The following is a 26836-nucleotide window of genomic DNA, read 5'->3' on the forward strand; positions in this document are numbered from 1 at the left end:
CTCACCGACTACGTGTCGTTATTTCAGTGCTACGTGTAGCACACCGTTACATAACCAGGGTATGTGGAATGAAGATGATTCTCATCCATATTCATCAAGGGGAAGTGAATGAAAGATTTTGAGATTAGTGGCTATAATAACCAAAGTAAACTAAAGAGAAGGTTGATTTATTTCACTGGGACAAGAATGTATTTTTGGTCATGCAGTCTGGTTTCTGCAAACTTCTTAATTCCTTTGCTTTGTCAAATTGTTCACAAGACACTCAGACTTGAATGAACCGCAATATATTCCATACAGAGATCGAGATTAACTAGAACATTATGGCATAGTACAGGCCCTTTGGCCCACAATTGTGTACTGACCTTTTAACCTACTCAAAGATCAATATAACCCTTCTCCCCTACACAGCTCTCAATTTTTCTATCATTCATGTCTACCCAAGAATTTTTTAGATGCCGCTGATGAATCTGCCTCTGCCCCCACCCCTGGCAGGGTGTTTCACACATTCATCACACTGTTTAAAAAAAGCTTACCTCTGACATCCCCCTATACTTTCTTCAAGTCACCTTAAATTAGGTCCCCTCATATTAGCAATTTCCACTCTGAGGAAAAAAATGTCTCTGGCTATCCACTTGATCTGTACCTCTTAACTTGTACTGCTCTAGCAAGTCACCCTTCATCCTCCTTTGCTCCAGAGAGAAAGGCCTAGCTCACTGTGTGAAGAAGCCCCACCCCCAATATTCCTTTTAAACTTTTCCCCCTTCACCCTTAACCCATGTCCTCTGGTTTTTTTCTCCCCTAGCCTCAGTGGAAAAAGCCTGCTTGCATTCACTCTATCTATACACATCATAATTTTATATACCTCTATCAAATCTCCCCTCATTCTTCTACACTCCAGGGAATAAAGTCCTAACCTATTCAACCTTTCTCTGTAACTCAGTTTCTCAAGTCCTGGCAACATCCTTGTAAACCTTCTCTGCACTCTTTCAACCTTATTAATATCCTTCCTGTAATTCGGTGACCAAAATGGCACACAATACTCCAAATTCGGCCTCACCAATGCCTTATACAACCTCACCATAAAATTCCAACTCTTATACTCAATACTTGATTTATAAAGACCAATGTACCAAAAGCTTTCTTTACTACCCAATCTACCTGTGATGCCACTTTTAGGGAATTTTGTATCTGTATTCCCAGATCCTCAGTGCCCTACCATTTACCTTGTATGTTCTACCTTGGTTTTTCCTTCCAAAGTGCAATACCTCACACTTGTCTGTATTAAACTCCATCTACCATTTTTCAGCCCATTTTTCCAGCTGGTCCAAATCCCCCTGCAAGCTTTGAAAACCTTCCTCACTGTCCACTACACCTCCAATCTTTGTATCATCAGCAAATTTGCTGATCCAATTTACCACATTATCATCCGGATCATTGATATAGATGACAAATAACAATGGACCCAACACTGATCCCTGTGGCACATCACTAGTCACAGGCCTCCACTCAGAGAAGCAATCCTCCACTACCACTCTCTGGCTTCTCCCATTGAGCCAATGTCTAATCCAATTTACTACCTCACCATGTATACCTAGCAACTGAATCTTTGAACTAACCTCCCATGTGGGACCTTGTCAAAGGCCTTACTGAAGTCCATGTAGACAACATCCACTGCCTTCCCTTCATTCACTTTCCTGGTAACCTCCTTGAAAAACTCTAATAGATTTGTTAAACATGACCTACCATGCACAAAGCCGTGTTGACTCTCCCTAATAAGTCCCTGTCTATCCAAATACTTGTAGATCCTATCTCTTAGTACTCCTTCCAATAATTTACCTACTACCGACGTCAAACTTACCGGCCTATAATTTCCCGGATTACTTTTAGAGCCTTTTTTAAACAATGGGACAACATGAGCTATCCTCCAATCCTCTGGCACCTCACCCGTAGATAGCGACATTTTAAATATATCTGCCAGGGCCCCTGCAATTTCAACACTAGTCTCCTTCAAGGTCCGAGGGAATACCCTGTCTGGTCCTGGGGATTTATCTACTCTGATTTGCCTCAAGATAGCAAGCACCTCCTCCTCATCAATCTGTATAGGTTCCATGACCTCACTACTTGTTTTCCTTATTTCCATTGACTCCATGACAGTTTCCTTAGTAAATACAGTCACAAAAAACCCATTTAAGATTCCCCCCCCCCCCCACCGTTCCATACATAGCTGACCACTCTGATCTTCAAGAGGACCAATTTTATCCCTGACTGTCCTTTTGCTCTTAATATACCTGTAGAAGCTCTTTGGATTATCCTTCACCCTGACTGCCAAAGCTACCTCATGTCTTCTTTTAGCCCTCTTTCTTAAGTACTTTTTGCACTTTTTATAATCCTCAAGCACCTTATTTGCTCCCTGTTTCCTATACATGTCATACATCTCTCTCTTCTTCTTTATCAGAGTTCCAATATCCCTTGAGAACCAAGGTTCCTTATTCTTATTCACTTTGCCTTTAATCCTGACAGGAACATACAAACTCTGCACTCTCAAAATTTCTCCTTTCAAGGCCTCCCACTTACCAACGATATCCTTGCCAGAGAACAACCTGTCCCATTCTTCGATCTTTAGACCCTTTCTCATTTCTTCAAATTTGGCCTTTTTCCAGTTTAGAACCTCAACCCGAGGACCAGATCTATCTTTTTCCATGGTCAATTTGAAACTAATGGCGTTATGATCACTAGACCCAAAGTGTTCCCCAACACACACTTCCATCACTTGTCCTAACTCGTTTCCTAATAGGAGATCTAATATTGCATCCTCTCTAGTCGGTACCTCTATATATTGATTTAGAAAACTTTCTTGAACACATTTTACAAACTCTAACCTGTCTAGACCTTTAACAGTATGGGAGTCCCAATCAATATGTGGAAAATTAAAATCCCCTACTATCACAACTTTATGTTTCCTGCAGTTGTCTGCTATCTCTCTGCAGATTTGCTCCTCCAATTCTCGCTGACAATTGGGTGGTCTATAATACAACCCCATTAATGTGGTCATACCTTTCCTGTTTCTCAGCTCCATCCATATGGCCCTCGGTAGACAAGCCCTCTAATCTGTCCTGCCTGAGCACTGCTATAACATTTTCCCTGACTATCAATGCCACCCCACCCCCCCACCCTTCATCCCTCTGCCTCTATCACGTCTGAAACATCAGAACTCTGGAACATTAAGCTGCCAGTCCTGCCCCTCTTGTAGCCAAGTTTCACTAATGGCTACAACGTCATAATTCCATGTGTCAATCCATGCCCTCAGTTCGTCAGCCTTCCCCACAATACTTCTCGCATTGAAATAGACACACCTGAGAAGATTATTACCACCACACACAACCCTTCTATTTGTGACTTTGCATGAACTACTAACATCATCCATTTTCACCCCGCCCCACTATCTGCTCTGGCACTCTGGTTCCCATCCCCCTGCAAATCTAGTTTAAACCCTCCCCAATAGCACTAACAAACCTCTTGTTGGTTTTCTTCAAAGCTTTGCATCTTAACCACTCACTTCTTCATCTGCAATTGATATGCACAAAATAAGGTTTTCAAATTCTTTTTAGCCTTAGTCAAATTTTTCTGGGTTCACTTGACCTCTATCAAAGAGGCTGTTTTCCTTATTGGAGTTCATATCTTGCCTTTGCTGCATTTATAAAAATAACACACCAGCTTCAAAGTTCAAAGTAAATTTATTATCAAATTACATATAAGTCACCATATACAACCCTAAGATTCATTTTCTTGCCGGCATTCACAGTAAATACAAAGGAACACAATAGGATCAGTGAAAAACCCCTCACAACAAGTCAGACAAACAACCAATGTGCAGAAGGCAACAAGCTGAAAATACTAAAAAAATAAGCAATAGATATTGAGAACATGAGATGAAAAGTTCTTGAAAGTGAGTCCATAGGTTGTGGAAACATTTCAATGATGAGGCGAATTAAATTATCCTCTCTGGTTCAAGGGCCTGATGGGTGAGGAGTAACAACTGTTCTTGAACCTGGTGGCATGGATCCTGAGGCTCCTGTACCTCTTCCCTGATGGCAGCAGCGAGAAGAGAGCAAGGCCTTGATGATGGATGCTGCTTTTCTGTGACACCGCTCCTTGTAGATGTGCTCAGTGGTGGACAGGGCTTTACCTGTGATGGGCTGGGCTGTATCCACTACCTTTTGTAGGTTCAGCTATTCGCTACCCTGTTCAGGAGTTAGTACTGATAGTGGGCCCGAGGTTGAAAGCACTGAACTGTGACTTGTACATATTTGTTTGAAATAATTAATGCTTTTCCAGTGCCAGTTGCTTTGATCCTTAAAGCTATTTGCTGGAGATTGACCAGCTGAAGCAGCACAAATGGTTATAAGCAAGATGATGCATTGGTAACAGAAGGAGCCTTTTCTCAATAAGCAAGAATAAACAAGTTATTTCTGGTTTGGGAGGATATAACTACCAGGATACTGTAGGGATCAGTGTTGGGCCTCCAGCTGTTTGGAACCTAGATGAAAGAACCAAGTATTAAAAATATGTCAAGTTTACTCATGCCGAGACTGGATTGATGCCAACTGCAGTCTGGAACTCATATTTGTTCCTCTTTGTTGTGTACAAGGAGAACAGCATGGCCCCTGTCACCAATTTAACAAAGAAATGCCATTTATTTTACAGAATTGACTAGTGGATACGGATATTGATCAATTGGTAACCTTGTGTATGTTGAAATCTCTTTTTTGCATGATTAATCACAAGTCACATTACAATAATACAGCTGTTAATGGTCAATAGAAACTATAATCTAACAGCCGATTTATTAACTTTGTAGTAAATTAATTGTCCCCTAGTTGGTATGTGCTTTGCATCCTTCAATTACATCCTTACCTTCTCTCCATATCCCAAATGGCTCTGGTCTCCTGCTGTACCAAGGAAAGCTATGTTCTTCAAAGACCTTTCTTGCCTGGGCTAACTGCACACTATCTCTAAATGATCCTTGTCTGGGCATTACTTTAACCCTTGTTGTAACTTCCACACCAGGTGTAGTTTGTAAGTAAGATACAAAGTGAATTCTGAGGGATAGAGACAGCTTAAGTGAATGTGAAATCACCGTGGGTGCAATACAATATGGAAAATTTAATTTATACACTCTACTTAAAAAAAAAGCTAACTATCTTTTAAATGGACCAAAAATATTGGTGTTCAGAGTTCATACATGTACAACAAGTAATTAGAAGGGGATATGACAAGCAGAGAGCTTGTGTAAAAACAAATGTCTGCAATTATAAGACCATAGTCAGATTGCACCTGGAAAATTGTGTGAGCCTGGTCTCCCTGCTTAAGAAAGCAATCGGAGATTGTGCTATGAGAAAGGATCAAGCAGAGTGGGCCTTTACTTTCTAGAACAGGTGTAAGTAACAAATTTTCTACCAATGTGTAAAGCTAATATTGCTAATTTAATGCCTTTGTATCAATTGCACATCCACCTTTTTTTATACCAGTACACCATAGTAACCTGCACTGATTTACTTTCATCTCTGCTCTAAAGTTTAGACAAGTGAAAGGTAATCTCAAAAAAAAATTCAAAAAATCATATAGCGCCTAACAGGAGAGATGGAGAGATAATGTTTCATCTGGCTGCAATGTCTAAAACCAGCAGGCACAAACTCCAAGTGAGTGATTGATCGGGGAATGAGATTTCTTCAACCAGGAAGCTGTCAGTCTTAGGAATTCTCTGCCTAAGATTGTGGAGGCTGAGGAGATGAATATCTTCAAGGTAGAGATCAGTAAGTTACTGGATATTGAGAAAATAGAGGATTGCAGGGGTTGATATGGAAAGTAAACACAAAGTACACTGCAGATACTGTGGTCCAATCAACCAGTACAACATGCTGGAGGAACTCAGCAGGTTGGGCAGCATCTGTGGAAACGAGCAGTCAATTCCTCTTATACACAATTCATCTTATTCCTCTACTACCCCCTATCCTCCCCGTGACTCCCAACCTTCCCTCCACCCCTCATCCTCCCCTCAGCCCGCTCTCCCTGAACATCCCAACCCCCCTCTCCCTCCTGAGACCTCCCACTATTTACCCTCCTCTGACCCCAGCCCCACCCCTTGCCATGTCTTCACCATCCCCTCTGACCTTCCCCTCTCTGAGGCAGAGCATTCTGTCCTTAGCAAGGGCCTCACTTTTGTCCCCTTCCATCCACACCTCAGTGAGTTCCGTGCCCACCATGACGCTGAACTCTTCTTCCATCGCCTATGTCTCAGAGTCTGCTACTTTAACAAGGATTCCCCTCCCCCTGTTGATGACCCCTTCTCCTGTCTTCAACCCTCTTCCTCCTCCTGGACACCCCCACTGGGCTTTCTACCTGCATTCGATCTTTTCATCTCCAACTGTCGCCAAGACATCAACCATCTCAACTTCACCACTCCTCTCTCCTGTTCCAACCTCACTCCCTCTGAACGCACTGCCCTCCACTCTCTCCACACTAATCCTAACCTCACCATCAGATCCACAGACAAAGGTGGTACCGTGGTAGTCTGGCGGATGGACCTCTACCTCACTGAGGCCAAATGGCAGTTCTGTGACACCTCCTCTTACTTACCCCTGGAACAGGACCCCACCAAAAAACATCGAACCATTGTCTCCCGTACCATCACTGCCCTTATCAACTCCAGAGACCTTCCATCCTCAGCCAAAAAACTCATAATTCCCGCACCCCGCACTGCTGGGTTTTACCTCCTCCCCAAGATCCACAAGCCTGACTGTCCTGGTAGGCCCATAGTTTCGGCCTGCTCCTGCCCCACCAAACTTGTATCTGCCTACCTGGACTCCATTTTGTCACCCATAGTTCAGTCCCTCCCCACCTACATCCAGAATACATCCCATGCCCTCCACCTCTTCAATAACCTCCAGTTCCCTGGTCCCAACCTCTTCATTTTCACTATGGATTATACACTTCAATTCCCCATCAAGAAGGCCTCAAAGCCCTCCGCTACTTTCTTGACAATAGACCTCACCAGTTCCCCAACACCACCACACTCCTCTGGTTGGCGGAATTGGTACCCACACTTAATAACTTCTCTTTTGGCTCTTCCCACTTTCTTCAGACCAAGGGTGTAGCTATGGGCACTCGCATGGGCCCCAGCTATGCCTGCCTCTTCACTGGTTATGTGGAACAGTCTATGCTCCAAATCTATACTGGTACTGCTCCCCAACTTTTCCTTCGCTACATTGATGACTGCATTGGTGCTGCTTCCTGCACCCATGCTGAGCTCGTCAATTTCATCGACTTTGCCTCTAACTTTCACCCAGCCCTCAAATTCACTTGGTCCATTTCAGACTCTTCTCTCCCCTTTGTCGATCTCTCGGTCTCCATCTTTGGAGATAGACTGTCCACTGGATCTTCTATGAACCCACTGACTCTCATAACTACCTCGTCTATACCTCCTCCCACCCTGCCAAATGTAAAAATCCTATTCTCTATTCCCAGTTCCTCCGTCTCTGCCACATCTGCTCCCAGGATGAGGCTTTCCGTTCCAGGACATCTCAAATGTCCTCTTTCTTCAAGAATCGTGGTTTCCCTTCTGCGGTCATCAATGATGCCCTCATCTGCATCTCCTCCATTTCCCACACTTCGGTCATCCCCCCATCCTCCCAACACCACAACAGGGACTGTGTTCCCCTTGTCCTCACCTACCACCCCACCAGCCTCCGAATCCAGTATATTATCCTCCGCAACTTCTGCCACCTTCAAGAGGGCCCCACTACTAAGCACATCTTTCCCTCTCTACCCCTCTCTGCTTTTCGCAGGGATCGTTCCCTCCGCGACTGCCTGGTCCACACGTCCCTCCCCACAGATCTCCCACCTGGCACTTATCCCTGCAAGCGTAAGTGCTACACCTGTCCCTACACCTCCCCCCTTACCACCATTCAGGGCCCCAAACAGTCCTTCCAGGTGAGGCAACACTTCACTTGTGAGTCTGTTGGGGTCATCTATTGCATCCGGTGCTCCTGGTGTGACCTCCTCTACGTCGGCGAGACCCGACGCCGATTGGGGGACCGCTTCGTCGAGCACCTCCACTCCATCTACCACAACAGACAGGATCTCCCAGTTGCCACCCACTTCAACTCTGCTTCGCATTCCCATTCGGATATGTCCATACGTGGCCTCCTCTACTGCCATGATGAGGCCAAACTTCGGTTGGAGGAACAACATCTCATATACAGTCTGGGTAGTCTCCAGCCCCTTGGTATGAACATCGAATTCTCCAACTTCCGGTAATTCCCTCCCTCTCCCTTCCCCCATCCCACTTTCACTCTGCCTCCTCTTCCAGCTGCCTATCACCTCGCTCATGATTCTGCCTTCTTCTACTACCCATAGTGCTTTCCCCTCCTTCTTCACCTCTGCGGCCTATCCCCTCCCTGCTTCCCCTCCCCCACCCCTTGATCTTTCCTCTGATTGGTTTTTCACCTGGTACCTACCAGCCTTCCCCCACCTTCTTCAGTCCTGACGAAGGGTCTCGGCCTGAAACGTTGACTGCTCGTTTCCACAGATGCTGCCCGACCTCCTGAGTTCCTCCAGCGTGTTGTACATGTTGATATGGAAAGTGGTGTTGAGTTTTAAAAATCAGCGATAATTGTTTTTGAATGCCAAAGCAGATGTGAAGAGCCAAATGCTTACTTCTGCTTCTACTTCTATGTCTTTACAGATGAGATGGCTACTATTAGAAGTAATGCACAAAGACAAGGCGGATTCAGTCACAACTAGTCTAACGATACTCATCACAATCATGCATTAACGTTCACAGTCCCGACATTTCAGGGACAGAAAAACCATTGTTTCATGCTGATTCTCCGGTGTGTACCTGTAAATCACCATTTCCCAACCGGAACATTTCACTCAGCCAGCAACTGGGACTGACAGGAAGATCTAAGAGGGACAGGTTATAATGGAAACACTTCGATATCAGCAGCATACGAAAGCAGTGCAACGACTTACTAAGTAATGAGAGTTGTTGGTATATTAACTGTAGCCTGTGCACATTTCCAGGGAGGCTGCTACAGACACAACACAGCAGGCGCTAAACTCAGGGAAAAAAAATGCTAACAGCAGATTGAGTTCCAAAGATCTCCTGCTGAGGAGAGATTTATAATTTAGTCTTGCTAGTGCAAAACTTAGTGTAGTGGTAATACACATTGGGAATTAATCAAAAGTATGATGGATTGCTGCCCTCTCTATTCAAAGAACTTCCTGCCAGGAGTAGTACATCATAATATTTCTCCAGGGCCCAGAGTGTTATGATGTTCAACATAGATTTCTGCCAGATTTTAAATTGTGGTTTCATTGTTATGTTAGAAAATCAATATGTAAGACTCCCCTGGCTCATTCTGCCATTTCTTACTTTTATCCACCTGATTGCTCATTCTGATCTTTCAGCCCCAATTTCCTTTCCACTGCTGTTACAAGGTAACTCAGTGTGTCACTGCAGAGAATGAATGTAGTGTCTGTGCTCTCAGTATTATCAGTAATACGAAGAACAGGTTAGAAAGCCATTGCTAAAGAGCAAGCCAGTCTAGTAACTTCTGCTGGTCTGGAGAGGGAGGAAGTGCAAATGCAGATAAGAAAGCAACAGGTAGGCACAGTAGTGCAGCAACTAGCAGAATGCTACTGTAGCGTCAGCAACCCAGGTTCAATTCTGTTGCTGTCTGTAAGGGATTTCCACATTCTCTCAGCCACCGTATGGATTTTCTCCAGCTTCCTCTCCCATTCCAAGGATGTAAGGGTTAGTAGGTTAATTGGTCACATGTTTGTAATTGACTTATTGGGCTGGAAGGCCCTATTACCGTGCTGATTCTCCAAATGAGGGGAAGAAAACCTTAAATGGTAGATTCCCATTTATGGCCAATATTTTTGAGTACAATTGGGAATCACAGGTGCATGGAGCTTGAACACATCAGTTCAAAATACATGTCCAAACAGCTACAAATCTGCAATTCAAATTAATAGTAAGATTAATGACCTCGAAATTCTTTGATGCAACTAAATGACCATTGCATATCTTGAGGATGCTGGTGCTCTGCTCCATGGCCATATCTATGTGGGGAGGGTCATTGTGGGCCCGTTATAGATGACTACAGAAGGTAGAGGTGGGTCTGCAGTAAGACATCAGAGTCTGGCAATTATAGACACGAGGTTCTGTAGATATTGGAAATCTTGAGAAATACACACAAGATACTGGAGGAAATCAAGGCCCAAAACATTGATTATTTATTCCCCTACATGGACTCTGCCTAACTGAGTTCCTCCAGCATTTTGTGTGTTGCTCAAGATTCCAGCATCTGCAGAATCTCTTGTGTCTATGATTTGCTGCTCCAAAGTGAAGTCTCTTTGAAGTTTAAATCCACTGAGACCATCTCTCTCTGCTCTCCCTCTGTAGTCTTCAAGTTCAAGGATAATTGTCATTCAACTATACACATGTATACAGCTAAACAAATCAGCATTACTCCGGGGCCAAGGTGCATTTCAACCCTGGGAAAAACATACTGTCTGTCTACTCTGTCTGTGCCTCTCATAATCTTATAAACCTCTATCCGTTCTCCCCTCAGCCTCCTTCACTCCAGAAAAAACAACCCAAGTTTGTCCAACCTCTTGTTATAGCCCATGCCCTCTAAACCAGGTAGCATCCTGGTAAACCCCTTCTGCACCCTCTCCAAAGCCTCAACATCCTTCCTATAGTGGGGCAACCAGAACTGTATGCAATACTCCAGATGTGGCCGAACTAGAGTTTTGTAAAGCTGCAACATGACTTCCCGATTTCTGAACACAATGTCTTGACTAATAACGGCAAGCATGTCATATACCTTCTTAACCACCCTATCAACCTGTGCAGCCACTTTCAGGGAGCTATGAACTTAGATCCCAAGGTCCCTCTGTTTATTAACACCACTGAACCCTTTAAACTGCCTTTTCCCATCAACCTCCACTGGGACCATAGACCTCCATACCTCTACCATCCATGTACCTATCTAAACTTCTCTTAAGCATTAAAATTGAGACTTGGTTGCAGGAGCGGCAGGACTGGCAGCTCAATGTACTGAGATTCTGTTGTTTTAAATGTAACAAAGCAGGAAGAATTAAAGTGGAAGGGGTGGCATTACTATTCAGGGAAATATCATAGCAGTGCTCAGGACAGAACAGTTGACAAATGATTGTGCAGGTTAACACTTTGCATCTGGTGATCATAATGCCGTTAGTTTCAAGGTAATTGTAGAAAAGGATGGGTCTGGTCCTTGTGTTGAGATTCTGAATTGGAGAAAGGCCAATGTTGATGGTACCAGAAAGGATCTGGCAAGTGTGGATTGGGACAGGCTGTTTTCTGGTAAATGTGTACTTGGTAAGTGGGAGGCCTTCAAAAGTGATATTTTGAGAGTACAAAGTCAGAATAAATGGTAAAGATAACAGGTGCAGGGAACCTTGCTTTTCAAGAGATATTGAGGTCCTGATTAAGAAAGAAAGGAGGTGTATATCAGGTATAGGCAGGTAAGAATAAATGAGGTACTTGAAGAGTATAAGTAATATAAGAGAACACTTAAGAAGGAAATCAGGAGGGGTAAAAGAAGACATGAGTTTGTTCCAGCAGACAAGGTGAACGGATTCTACAGATTTATTAAAGGATTTTACAGATATATTAAGAGAAAAAGGATTGCAAAGGACAAAATTGGTCCTCTGGAAGATCAGAATGGTAATCTATGTGTAGAGCCGAAAGAGATGGGGGATTTTAAATGGATTTAAAATGGATTTTTTTTGCATCTGCATTTACTTGGGAGATGGGTACTGAGTCTATAGAAGTGAGGTAAAGCAGCAGCGAGGTCATGGACCTGATACAGATTACAGTGGAGGAGATGCTTGCTGTCTTGAGGCAAATTAGGGTGGATAAGTCCCCTGTCCCTGATGAAGTGTTCTCTCAGACCTGTGGGAGACTGGTGCAGAAATTACAGGGGTCCTAGCAGAAATATTTAAATCATCCTTAGCCACGGGTGAGGTGCCAGAGCTAATGTTGTTCCACTGTTTAAAAAAGGATCCAAAAATAAACCAGCTAATTATAGGCCAGTGGGTCTGACGTCTCCAGTGGAAAAATTATTGGAAGGTATTCTAAAAGACTGAATATTGGGATAGACTGGGACTGATTTAGGGATAGTCAACATGGCTTTGTGCATGGTAGGTTGTGTCTAACCAATCTTACAGAGTTTTTTGAGGAAGTTACCAGGAAAATTGATGAAGGCAAGGCAGTGTATGTTGCCTACATGGACTTTAGAAAGGCCTCTGACAAAGTTGTGCATGGGACGTTGGTTAAGAAGGTTCAGTTGCTTGGCATTCAAGATGAGATAGTTAATTCTATTAGGCATTGGCTTAGTGGGAGAAGCCAGAGATTAGTAGTAGATGGCTGTGCCTCTCTGATTGGAGGCCTGTGGCTAGTGGAGTGCCACAGGGATCGGTGCTGGGTCCAATGTTGTTTGTCATCTATGTCAATGATCTGGATGATAACGTGGTTAACTGGATCAGCAAATCTGTGGATGACACTACGATAGAGAGTGTAGTGGACAGCGAGGGAGATCATCAAAGCTTGTAATGGGATTTGGACTGGCTGGTAAAATAGGCTGAAAACTGGCAGATGGAATTTAATGCACACAAGTGTAAGGTGTTGTACTTTGGAGGACAGACCAGTGTAGAACTTGCACAGTGAATGGTGAGGAACTGAGGAGTGTGATAGAACAGAGGGATCTGGGAATACAGATCCATAATTCACTGAAAAGGCTGTCACAGGTAGATAGAGTCATAAAAGAAAGCTTTTGGCACATTGTCCTTCATAGATCAATGTATTGGATACAGGAGTTGGTATATTATGTTGAAATTTTATAAGACAGTGATGAGGCCTAATTTGAAGTATTGTGTGCAGTTTTGGTCAGTTACCTACAGGAAAGATGTAGGTAAGATTGGAAGAGTACAGAGAAAATTTACAAGGATGTTGCCGGGTCTGGAGGACCTGAGTTATGTGGAAAGTTTGAATAGGTTCAGACTTTATTCCTTGGAATGTAGAAGATTGAGGGGAGATTTGATAGAGGTATACAAAATTATGAGAAGTATAGATAGGGTAAACGCAAAGAGGCTTTTTCCACTGAGGTTGAGTGAGACTAGAACTAGAGGTCATGGGTTAAGGGTGAAAGGTGAAATGTTTAAGGGGAAACTTCATTCAGAGGGCAGTGAGAGTGTGGAACGAGCTGTCAACTCAAGTTGTGGATGCAGGTTCTAGATGTGCCAAGGGGCCTGTTTCTGAGCTGTAGTGCTTCTTGACTCTTTGACTTCACATTTGCCCAGGTTATATTCCATTTTCTGTTTCTCTGCCAATATCTGCAACTGGTCTATATCCCGCTGTAATTTTGCCAGTTTTCTACACTACCCACAACACTCATATCATCTGCAAACTTACTAACCTATCCAGGTAATTAATATACATCACAAACAGCAGAGATCCCAATACAGACCCCTGTGGAACACCAGTAAACACAGGCCTCCAGTCCCTTCAACCACCACCCTCTGTCTTCCATGGGCAAGCCAGTTCTGAACCCAAACGGTCAATTCACCACAGTTCCCGTGCATCTTAATCTTCTGGATGATCCTCCCATGAGGGACTTTGTCAAATGCCTTAATAAAACCCTTGAAGACAGCATCCACAGTTCTACCTTCATCAATCACCCTCGTCACCTCGTCAAAAAAACTCAATCTTGTTAGGAAGACACGACTTGCCCAGTACAAAATCATGCTGATTGTCCCTAATTAGTCCATGGCTTTCCAAATGCTCATAAATCCTATCCCTAAGAATTTTCTCCAGTAACTTCCATACCATTAACATGAGGCTCACCGATCTATAGTTTCCAGGATCCTTCCTTGTTTCCATTTGAATAATGGAACAACATTAGTTATTTGTCAGTCCTCCTGAATCTCGCCTGTGGCTAGAGAGGACACAAAGGTATTGGTCAAGGCCCCAGCAATCTCTTCTCTTGCCTCTCTCAATAACCTGTGAAACACTCTGGTTCTGTCAGCTGCGTAAGTCTAGAGAATGGCAATCTCGGGCCCCCCCCCCCCCAAATGGGGGAGATTGAAGTGTGAGCCCCCCAAATCCCCCAGTTTGTGTGAATGCTGTGTGCCTCATCACCCGGTTATAAATCAGTAACATGAAATAACAGACAGCACACTGCATACAATTAAAAGATTTCACTTTATAATTCTTAATTTGACTAAAGGGTTAGTAAAGATAAAGCAAAACAAGAAAAGGGCCCATTTTAATGAGACAGTCTAATGTGCACAAGTTGGAGCTCACAGTTTCCCTTCACTGATCCTCCATCGATCTCCCCGGGCTTCATCGAATCATGGCCCCACTCCGGGTCGACTCCTCCGACCTCTTCTCTCCAGCATCTTCTCTCTTCTCTCCCAACAAAGCCCCAAGCCCAACCTTAGTGTCCCTCACCAGAGAATCCTCCCCTGAATCTGTTCATCCCAATCGGATGGCACACAGTTCTCCGATCTCTTATCTTCAACAGTAACCCGAACAAGCAGCATACACAGAGACCAGAAAAACATAACAGAGAAAAATATGAACCATCTGAACCAGGGCATTACACTCTCCCCCCACCAACGTAGTCAGGTCCCCATGACTTCGAAATAATTTTTCATCCCGTCATAAATAATACTATTCTCAAAAGAATTTTGTGATGTTAGAACCTCCAACCCATTTGTAAAGGGTAGTGATATCTCACGAGGGGTACAGTTGTAGCACTGTTTCCCCCCATGCTACACAGGCCAGTTTATCTGGGGGTCTCTTGATCCTTTGAGACCTCCTTACCCTGACATTTACTTCTTCAAGTTCCAACTCTCCGCTGCCCCCCCCACCCGGTCTATCACTCGTGCCCTCCTGCAACTCAGATCCCACTGCACAGTCCTGCTGAAACCCAGCCTGTCCACAGACAGTCCCCCTGATTTCACCTGCCTCAGCTTGGAAATCTCTTCCTCAATCAGTGGGGAGTTAGCAAAAGGCAGCATATACCACAGCCCCATTTCCTCATCCTTCGAGTTCAGATCCCATTCAAAGGTGGAGGTTGGTCTAATCTCCCCTGCTGTTGGTCCTTCAGTCGCTCCGCGTCTTACTAGATGTAGGCTCCAGGTTGGGCTTTGGGTCAACCCACACCTCTTGTCCCAGGGGTAACAGGTGATTCTGATGGAGAATCCTGACAGGCCCATTCCCATCCTCTGGTTTCACCCAGAAAACTGGAAGGTTTGGCATTTGACTCTCCACTACATAGGGCGTAGCTGCCCAATAGTCCGCCAACTTATGTTTTCCAGGTAGCCCCAAATTCCTCATGAGGACCCGGTCTCCCGGCAGGAGTTGGGAGAACCTCCCCTTTTGATCAAATCTCCTCTTATTTCCTTGATTCTGCTTAGCAGTTGTGACCTTAGCTCATTCATGAGCCCTTTTCAGCGCTCTTCTCATATCAGACACATACTTCAGATAAGTCTTTGGTGGTAGGTCTTCCTCACCAGTCCCAAAACAAAGGTCGATGGGCAACCTCGCCTCATGCCCAAACATCAGATGATATGGCGAGTACCTGGTAGCTTAATTTCGCGAACAGTTGTAGCAGTGAACCAGATGTCCATTATGTTCACTCCACTTGTTCTTCTTGCTGATCTCCAAGTTTCCAAGCATGTCTAGCAAGGTCTGATTAAACCTCTCAAGCTAGGGATCACCCTGTGAGTGATAAGGCTTAGTCCTCAACTTCTCGACTCCAAGCATGCTCAGTAACTCATGTATGAGCCTACTCCCAAAATCCTGTCCCTGTTACTATGTATCCACCTGGGGAGGCCATAAGTGAAGTACTTCTCCCATAACACTTTGGCCACCATGGATGCCCTCTGATCCTTATTAGGGAAAGATTGTGTATATCTGTTGTGGTGATCCATAATGACCAAGATAATCACCACGTTGCTGGCATCTGGCTCTATTGACAGGAAATCCATACACACCAGATCTAGTGGCCCTGCACTTTGCAAGTGGGACTACGGAGCAGCTTTCATAGGTAGCATCTTTCACTGTATACATCAACTGCACAACTTGCAGTACCCTTCGACCTCCAGCTTCATTCGGGGCCAGTAGAACCGATCTCTGAGCAATCCATAGGTCTTGTTAACCCCCAAATGATCAGAATCATCACACAGTGACTTCAATACAATCCTCTGATACTTCTCAGGCTGTTCTCTCACTGGGTCTCTTCTAAATTTCCCGAAGTTTCTCTCTGCTTAGGTACCTGGGGACTCACTCTCTGCGGGGTTTCCTGTTGTTCACAGTCCCGCCTGAAGTGTCCCTCTTCACCACAATACTGGCCGTTCCCCTTCTCGTGGAATCCTGGCTGCTAGCAGCCCTCTGCATAATCCGTCCCCTCAGGGGGCCCTCCCTATCAGCTCCATCATACAGGGGCCCACATGCGCTGATAACAACTGGGACATCTCAGTTCTCAAATCTACCAAGATCTCCTTTACCACTCCCCGGGATGGGCTATCCGTGGTCACTTCAACACAGGGGGCTACTACTGAGGACTGTACCCTGCTGACAGAGGCCTCCTGCGCCTCTGGCACGTCCTCCTCCTCCTGTACTTCTCAAACGAGGGAGGGGGCGTGTCTTTCGAGACAATCGGAGACCCCAAGCTATCAGGTCCTGGATCCGGGGACCATTTGCTATCTGGTCCCTTCTTAACTGAGTGGCCCCTCTGTGCCGCAAGCAATTTAGCTGCCTCTCTAGCCAAAAGGTGTAGGCAGGAAGCTATTCCCCCTTCTCCTGATGCATGTTCCTAAACCCCGTCATGAGCTCCATTGGGCTTGCATGTAAGCTGCAGCACTGGCAAGGGGGTTCTGTAACTTTATGGCTCTCACAACATCAGCAGTCCGCCCATTCAAGCTGCCAGCCAATCTCTGTCTCTTTATGTCATCAGAGCACTGCCACTCATCTAACAACTGAGAGGTCTGCTCCGCCCAAGCCTCATACTCCTCCTCCCCTTTAAGGCTGGGTGTATTCCAGAGAACATTCTCAGCTTTCGATAGCTAGGACCTTCTGTCTGGGCACTGGGCCATTTATTCACCGGGCAGGTATCAACTTCTCACTGCTCGATGGAGGTCTCATGAGACTTTCTAAATCAGACCACTCCTTTCCCTCGCTCTGCAGAAACGAGAGTACCCTATCTATGAAATCTCCTCACGTCAGCTACAGGAGACTCGACTGCAATTCAGCCTGCACCCCTACACTCTCCTCCTCCTGTAAAGAACGGACAGCCCATGGCCCCCTCTCCTGGGTCCCAGTTGTACCTGGCAGTTTCACTGCTGTTATGTCAGCCCTAGTCTGGACTAAAACAAAGTCTTTGCCAGCCATTTTATCAACCTCCGCCCCACAATCGTAACTTTTTCTGCAGCTTTAACAGTATTTAATATTCGAATCAACAATCCACCAAGGCTGCAAGTCTGTACCCACTCAATACACATGCATTCATTACCGGTAACCCCGTGGATTTGCACCACCGCTCAACCCTGCAGCATCCAAAACCATGTATCTTAAGCACTTTATCTGACAATAGTTTAACACAGGTTTAAGCACACAACCCACCGGATCAATGCTCAGGACAATCACACAGCATCCAATGAAATTGATCCGGGTCGATACCCCAACAATGAAACCTCCCGGGTTCTGGGGGCTAAGTAAGTCTAGGGAAGACAATCTCCAGCCCCGCCAAATGAGGGAGATTTGGGCGCAAGCCCCCTAAATCCCCCTGCTTGTGTGAATGCTGCGTGATTTGTTATCCTGTTACAAATCAGTACCACAAAATAACAGACAGTACACCACATACAATTAAAAGATTTGGCTTTATAATTCTTAATTTGACTAAAGGGTTAGTAAAGATAAAGCAAAAACAAGAAAAGGGCCCATTTTGGTGAAACATTCTAATGTGCACAAGTTGGAGCTCACAGTTCCCCCATCGATCTCCCCGGGCTTCATCGAATCATGGCCCCACTCCGGGTCGACTCCTCCAACCTCGTCTCTCCGGCGTCTTCTCTCTTCTCTCCCAACAAAGCCCCAAGCCCAACCTTAGTGTCCCTCACCAGAGAATCCTCCCCTGAATCTGTTCATCCCCATCGGATGGCACACAGTTCTCCGATCTCTTATCTTCAACAGTAACCCGAACAAGCAGCATACACAGAGACCAGAAAAACATAACAGAGAAAAATATGAACCATCTGAACCAGGGCATTACACCTGGGGTAAATCTCATCAGGCCATGGGGACTTATCCACCTTAATGCTCTTTAAGAGACTCGATACTACCTGCTCCTTTACCTCGAAATGTCATAGCTTATCAATTCACTCAGCACTGATCTCCCTATCCTTCATGTCCTTCTTGGTTAAATACTGATGTAAAGTACTCATTCAGGACCTTACCCACGTCCTCTGCATCCAAAGCACGTTCCCCTGTTTACCCTATTGCTCTTGGTGTATGTATAAAAAGCCTCAGGGTTCACCTTAATCCTACCTGCAAAGGCCTTGCTCATGGACAACTGTTCCCTATTAACTCACCCTAGTTCCTGCCTAATGCGCTCGCAATTTGCCCTGCTCCAATTTAATACCCTTAGAAGGTCCATACTTACCCTTATCTAAAGCTATCTGAAAAGTAAAGGAGTTGTGTTAACTGTTCCCTAACTGCTCACCCACTGAAAGGTCGGTCACCTGGCCAGACTCATTACTCAACACCAGGTCCACTACTGCCCTCGTCTTGTTGGATTTTCTACAGATTGAATCAAGAAACCCTCCTGGATGCACCTGATAAATTCTGCCCCATCTAAACCTCTTGCCCCAGTTCATATTAAGGAAGAAGATCCTCATAACAACAACCCTATTGTTTTTACACCTTCCCTTAATCTGCCTGCATATCTGTCCCTCAATATCCTGCTGGCTATTGGGGGATCTGTAGTAAAATCCCATCAGTGTGATTGAGTTCTACCCATATAGACTCAACGGATAACCCTACATTATGTCCCCACTTAGTGCAGCTGTGATATTGACCCTGATTAGTAGTGCAACGGTAGCGTAGCATTTAGCGTAATGGTTTACAGCTCAGAACGTTCCAGAGTTTGGAGTCCAATTCAGGCCTCCTCCTGTATGGAGTCTGTATGTCCTCCCCGTGGAATGCGTGGGTTTTCCCTGGGTGCTTTGGTTTCCTCCCACAGCCCAAAGACGTTAATTGGTCATTGTGAATTGTCCTCTGATTAGGTTAGGGTTAATCAGGGTTGTGGGTTGCTGGGGTGGAGTGGCTCAAAGGGCCGGAAGGGCCTTCTCTGCGATGTATCACTAAATAAATAAATTTCCCCCTCCCCTTTTACCTCCCTCTCTATCTTTTCTAAACCATCAAAACCCTGGGAAATCTCAACCAAGTTTCTGTAATGGCCTCTACGTCATAGTTCCATGTACTGATCCATGCTCTAAATTCGTCACCTTTACCCATAATACTTGTAGCATCAAACTACACTCACTTCAAACTATCTGTCCTATCGTATCTATTACTTTGCTCCTGCCTGTTTTTTTTACTGGCTTTGACATCTACCTTGCTTCCCCATCTCTACACTTTCTGACCTGGTGTTCTGGTTCCCATCCTGCTGCCAAACTTGTTTAAACCCTCGCAAGAAGCATTAGCGAACCTCCCGGCCAGGATATTGGTTCGCCTCCATCCCCCTTGTACAGGCCGCAGAAGAGATTCCAATGATCCAAGAATCTGAAACGCTGCCATCTGCACCAGTTCCTCAGCCACTCATTCGTCTGTACTATCACCCTATTCCTGCTCTAACTCGCACATGGTACTGGGAGTAATACAAAGATAACCACCTTAGAGGTCCTGCTCTTCAGCCAATTTTCTAACTCCCTATACTCTCTGTGCAGGACCTCTTCCCTCTTTCCACCTATGGCATTGGTGCCAATGTACACCATGACCTCTGGCTGCTCACCCTCCCCCTTGAGAATATTCTGCAGCCCCTCCAAGATACCCTGGCACCTAGGAGGCAACACACCATCCTGGCATCTCTTTCACAGCCACAGAATCTCCTGTCCATCCCAATTATCAAGTTGCCTATCACTATTGCTCTGCCTGTCTTTACTCTTTCCTGTAGAGCCTCAAAGCTGGCTACAACGCCACAGATAAGAACTTGATCTGGCACAAAATAACTCCCAGAAAGAAAGATTTCCAGTTGCTAAGTGCTGGAGAATAGGGCATAATACCACTGAATTTCTGCACAACTGCCCGATCGTTTTGGATGCAGAATTAAAATGTTGCTGGGGAACAAGAGCAAGTCAAAGGCTCGGTACCCTGCAGTGAATAGCTCATCTGCTCTATATTTCTCTCTCTCTGGACGGTGGCTGAGAGCTTGCTGCCGATTCTTGAGTCGGAGAATTTGGAATAAAAGTGACACGGAATAAAAGCAGTAACATTGGAATCAGCAGGCTGTCTGTTTCTGTTGGTCTCCCCTCTCGCTGAGTGACACCCCTCTGCCCCTTTGTCAGGGAGAGAGAGAGAGCCTGTGGTATGTCGAATTGTCGGGTGAACAATTAGTTTTTGCTGTACTGCACTTCATGGTTTCTCTTTGGCGGCTTTGCTATTGCCTGGGTGGTGGGTGGTGGGTGCTGATGGTTTCTGCTGAAATCAGTGGGGGAGGGGAAGGAAGGGTTGATGCTTTGCTGCTGCTTGTGTGTGAGAGGGGGAGAGGGGGTGTTTGGGGTTCTAATGTTTTTTTTTACTGTCACTTATTCTTTGGCAAACTCTTGTGTTTTTGTGGATGTCTGCGGAGAGCAAGAATGTCAGGATTGTATATTGTATACGTTCTCTGATATTAATGGAACCATTAAACCCTTAAACCTCCTGACATCCCAGGGTCCTTGCATCACCTATAAGGCACAGATCAGGAACATAGAATGGTACAGCACAGTACAGGCCCTTCAGCCAATGATGTTGTGCCTTAACCTAATCTACGATCAAATTAACCCTTCTCTCCCTCACAGCCCTCCATTTTTCTTTCATCCATGTGCCTGTCTAAGAGTTGCTTAAAAGTTCCTAATGTATCTGCTTCTCCCACCACCCCTGGCACCTGCCAGTCTCTGTGTAAAAAAGCCTACCTCTGACATTCCCCCTATAATTTCCTCCAGTCACCTGAAAATTATGCTCCCTTGTGTTAACCATTTCCACCCTGGGAAAAAGACCCTGGCTGTCCACTCATCAGGAACATGAAGGAATGCTGTCCAATTACTCGGGTGAGGGCAGATCCTGGAAATGAACATAAAAACTCAATTGCTCCAAAACAGTCACGTCCAAAATCTGTGTAGTTCTTTCCAAAAAACCCGCCACTCATGACGAATCCCAAAGAATGAGAGGGCAATTCCTCCTTTTGTACCTTAACATAAATAGCAGCAAAATCCACCTGTATTCTTCCAGATTTCCAGAGGCAAATTTCAGCACCAAAGATTTAAAATGCTTCTTGACAGCAATCAGAACAGAGTCCCAGAGTTATATATCTGACTCATCCATGTCTATCAAGTTGTTTTATCCAAATATTTGCATCCCTTCCAATCATGTCTCTTGTAGCTTCTAATTAAACCATTTGCACTTGAACATGCCTATTGTTAATACATTAATAATCTAGTACTAATGTCAGCCATGAATCAGTCATTTGTATTAACAATTCAAATGCACATGGGCCCTTGCCAAACATCCACTATCTAATTAGTTTTTGAGCAGGCACTAGCAATGAAACAATGGACAACCACTTCAGCATAAATGTAATCCTCATCTTGAGACAGCTGCATGACAGTACACAAGCTCACATCTCCAGCAGAGCTTATTGTGGCCAGTTTTGAATTATTTTATTCAGTCTCATCTGAATATCACCATCCATGCTTGAGAAATAATGAAACTCATCATATGACCTTATCCATCTGAAGGTATTTGTGAACTCCATAGGTCTTTGATTTGCTTCAAAGGGCAAAAAAATACTCCCACCTCAGTAAACGCGAGGGGTGATTGATAAGTTTGTGGCCTACGGTAGAAGGAGATGAGTTATACAGCTCTCGTTACATGCACATGCAGTTCAACTCTTTGAGTGATAATGCAGAAAGTTTGAAGTTAATAACACATCTCCTTCTACCTTAGGCCACAAACTTATCAATCACCCCTCGTATAACATCACTTGTGAAAGCACCCATGGAGGGGCGCAGGTTGTTGAATTTTATTGTTTCGCTGGTAAACAAATTCTCTGTTAAACAATTGGCACGGTAACATAGTGGTTACAGCGCAGGCGACCCGGGTTCATTCTTCTTGCTGCCTGTACATTCTCCTCATGATTCTGAGTTTCCTCCCACATTCTAAAGACATACCGGTTAGTAGATCAATTGGTCACGTGGGTGTAATTGGACAGTGTGGGCTCATTGGGCCAGAAAGCCCTGTTAACATGCTTTATCTCTAAATAAATATAATTTTAAAGATAGCAATTGCTTTGAATAGTCAAATGGTGGGAAAGACTTACATTTCATATCCTCTGTTCTGACTAATTCTCTTGTACATTCTTTTGGTCAAATGTTGAGTGTTGCTTATGTTGTAAGAGATGAGGAGAAGAATTTAAAGCAATTGATAATTTAGCTAGAATTAGAATGAAAAGCGTCACCCATAGACCTCCTCATACTTGAAGGACCAACGTCTCCAGTGTAAAGGGGTTGTTATATTAGGAGCAACACAACTCATAGCAAGTACGAACTACAAATATCCTGAATTTACAAACCCATGAAAATGTGCCTATGTATCTTTCATAAATATAAGATAACCTTTGGGAAGGCTATGGAATGTGGGGAACTCATATAGCATATAACTCGTATAGCAAAGCCTTTGGATACAGTTAAAGCCTAGTAGGTTTACTTAGTGCTAAATGTAAAGCTGAGAACATAACTTACTTCCTTGGGCATTGGAACAAAAAGAAAGATGAGTGAAAACCAAGTGATGCTGATAATGGGTTACTTTGATGTATGATAATAAAACTTCGTGCCTTTCTATTTTTAAGCCCAGTACAACAAATTGACTGTATACCACCATCATTATAAATATAGATCTATTCACACGTTTATCTGTTTACTTATGTAAAAGGGACAGACAGAGAAAGGAAGAGGGAGGAAAAGAAAAAAGATTATTTTCAAGGTGTTCTTATTTTGTTGTTATGATATGGAATTCACTGCATGTACAAGTGGTTAAAACAGACTTATTCAATACCTTCAAATGGAATTTGATAGGCAAAGGATAATAATCTGCAGGGTTGTGAGGAAAAAGAGAGGGAGTGGGTTTAATGGACTCTTCTACTGGGACCTGGCATCAACTGGAAAGCTGTAACAATTCTATGATTGGATCAGAAGTAGCAAGATGAGGAAACAAACTGTCAGAACAAACAAGTTCAGTATTCCAGGACAAGAGTGTGCACCTTTTGGTTGATAGTATGCATCCCCAAGAGGAATTCAGAACATAAGCACACGAGATTCTGCAGATGCTGGAAATCTAGAATAACACACATAAAATGCTGGAGGAACTCAACAGGTCAGGCAGCACCTATGGAGAGGAATAGAGTCGATGTTTCGGACCGAGACCCTTCATCAGGACTACGAAGTTCAGAACACAGCAGGAATTGGATCTATGACTGTGAACAGAGGGGAGACTTGATGACAGAATCACCCATCAGATCCACAGATTGTTACAGGTGCTGTCAACTTGAAAGTAAAAATTACTAAAAGCCTTTGATGCTGCTCTTATGACCTAGAGGAGAAGCCAATCAGCACACAACTTACTTTGTGAAGCTCTTTGCGGTAATTAGATCTTAATTAGACTTTAATGGGACCAAGCTTAACTTATCTATCACACTCTTCCTCTTCATAATCACCTCCAATTTGGATTTGGAAGATATGAATAACTCTCTGACCAGGAAGTAGAAGTGAGAGCAGAAACTCAGGTGATAGGAAGATGGTTTCTGCTGGATGCCAACCTGCCAAAGGGTTCAGAGATGGTGATGACGTAAGCACCAAGCAAGGACCCTCCTCTGCCTCTACTATCACACGTTAAAATGGAATATGAGGAGCCAAGGAATGGAACATGTCTTGACAGCTGTGGATGCTCCTTCTTTGCACCTTCAATATGATTTTCTAGTTACGGAGGAAAAGCAGATGTTCCTCATTCCCCAGAGGTTGAAAAACCAAGACTTGTGAGACAGACCCTGTAAGGAAATCCCAAAAAAATGCAAATGCTGGAAATCCAAAATAAAAGTGAAAAGGGCTGGAAATACCCAACAGACTTGGCAGCATCTGTGAAAAGATAAACAGTTCATATTTTAGATATAGGAAACATTTTCAAAACCCTTCATCTGTAAAAAGGTTCTAGACCTGTAATGTTAATTGTGTTTTTTCACTGTTGATGCTGCCTGACCTGCTGAGTGTTTCCAGTCTTTTTTTGTTATTTTTTAAATTTTACTTCCTGTAGGAGCCATGGACCTATTGCGTGGCACGTTTATTATGCTACACTGTCATGGGGATTGGGTTGTGGTAGAAGCAAATGAGTATAGTTACATATTATTGTTTTGTTAGTTGTTTAGTTTAGTCTAGTGGAGAGGGGTGAGCCATGGGGAATGATACTTTTTGTTCACCGCTATTTGCTAATTATGCTTAGTTATTCTATTCGATTGCTAATTTAGTTCAACTGCTAACTAGATCGCTAACTTCACTTAGTTATGCTATTTGATCGCTAATTATGCTAATTAGACTGTTTTATTGCTAATTTACTTTTCGTTATTGATATCAGAGCATTTGCCTTTGCTGGTTTCGTAATAAAGGATCGAACATACCTTTTTATAATTTGGAAACTCATTATTTGGAAGCATGACATAGTCCCTGACTTAGTCTCTCAGTGGTTTTGGTTTGTTTTCAAGTATCCTTTACATTTTGTCAACAAAAAAAGTTATACCAAACGAACAGCAGTCTACGACAAAGGATTGCCTCAGACCTCATACTAAACTGGAGCAGCTTCCGGCAAGTTAACAACCCTTTGTTGATTCATGCTGTGTGTTTGTGGTTTGAGCACAGCTTTGAATGGTCAGCGCCGCCTGTCCATTGAGGACTGTTGCTTGATCACGCGGTATTTGCCGTTGCTCTGTTTTATTGATGTGCTGAAATATTCCGATTTCTGACATTTGAATCAAAGGTTAATTGTTTGATCTGGTTTAAGTACTGTGGATGTGCAGACAGTTTGTTTGTTGCCTACGTTTATTGAATCGAACATTGCCAGTGCTGTGGGTGAACAAAGAGTTAATTCCAGGTTGTGTAAGTAAAGAAAGTAACGAGTATATCAAAGCATTGAACTGGAGTTGGGGCTTGTGAAAGAGAAATTAAAGCTAAAGCTAAGGCTAATCGAATTGAAAGTCTTCAAAAGGAGTATGAAACATATGTGAACAAAATTAAAGGTTTAATACCATCAATTAATGACCTAATGAAAATGAAAGAAAATGCCTTACAAGTGCAATCTCATCTTGAGGATTTGATTAATTTCTGTGAAGCTGTTGCTGAGCAACATCACATGCTAATCTCATTACTTCCCAATGTCAAACAGGCAAGACAAAATGGATGTTTTTCAAGCATTGATGGCTATAGTAGTGCATTCATAGGGGATGTGAAACAGTGGTTGAACCAAACATGTTCCAGTCCTGCTGAAGACCTCAGCGTGCTTACTCACAGCCTTTGCTAATGAGGCACTCTGAATCTATGTGATATCTAACAGTTCAAAGTGCTCATGGGGACCAGCATGGAAATACTCTTGCAGTAGCCGATAGATGTCAGAATAGTATAATTGATATTATAAGGAAGCAAAAGGAAATAACAACCTTATTGGTACAATATCAACACATTTCATCTTTGCCTAAAAGAGAGATTCAAATCTTTGATGGGGAGCCATTACAGTATCATGCATTCATGAGGGCTTTTCAAAACAGTGTTGAAGGCAAAACTGACAGCAATAGTGACTGTCTGTATTTCCTTGAACAATACACTAGAGGTCACCCTTGAGAACTCGTCAGAAGTTGTCAGCACGTTGACCATAAGAAAGGGTATCTAAAGGCTAAGGCTTTACCATGGAAACATCTTGGTAACAAACAGAAAATTGCATCTGCCTATATGAAAAAGGCTCTTTCTTGGGTATCTACCAAATCTGAAGACATGAAAGCTCTTCAAGACCATAATCTTTTTCTTAGAGGCTGTTGCAGTGCCATGGAAAAAGTGCAGTACACGTGTGAGCCGGACATGCCTCCCCATATGTCGATTGTTGTAAAGAAATTGCCCTATATGTTGAGGGATAAATGGAGAACAGTGATCTGTGAATTGCAAGAAAGGCACAACTGTAAGATTACTTTCATTTTGTTGATTTTATTGAAAGGCAAGTGAGAAGATTGCCTTCCTAAAGGAAAATGGTGTCTGCTTTGGCTGCTTGTGCACAGGACACATTAGCAAGAATTGCAGCAAGTTCTTTCATGCAAGGTATGTGGTGGTAAGCATCCCAGCACACTTCATATTCATTCTTGCAGAATCAAAACAAGCCGGGAAAGAATCAGACACAGCAATAAGTAGTGCCCTGGAATCTAATGGGCTGGTGATCATG

This window comes from Hypanus sabinus, chromosome X1 (assembly GCF_030144855.1).
Source record: "Hypanus sabinus isolate sHypSab1 chromosome X1, sHypSab1.hap1, whole genome shotgun sequence".
Classification (NCBI taxonomy): Eukaryota; Metazoa; Chordata; class Chondrichthyes; order Myliobatiformes; family Dasyatidae; genus Hypanus; species Hypanus sabinus.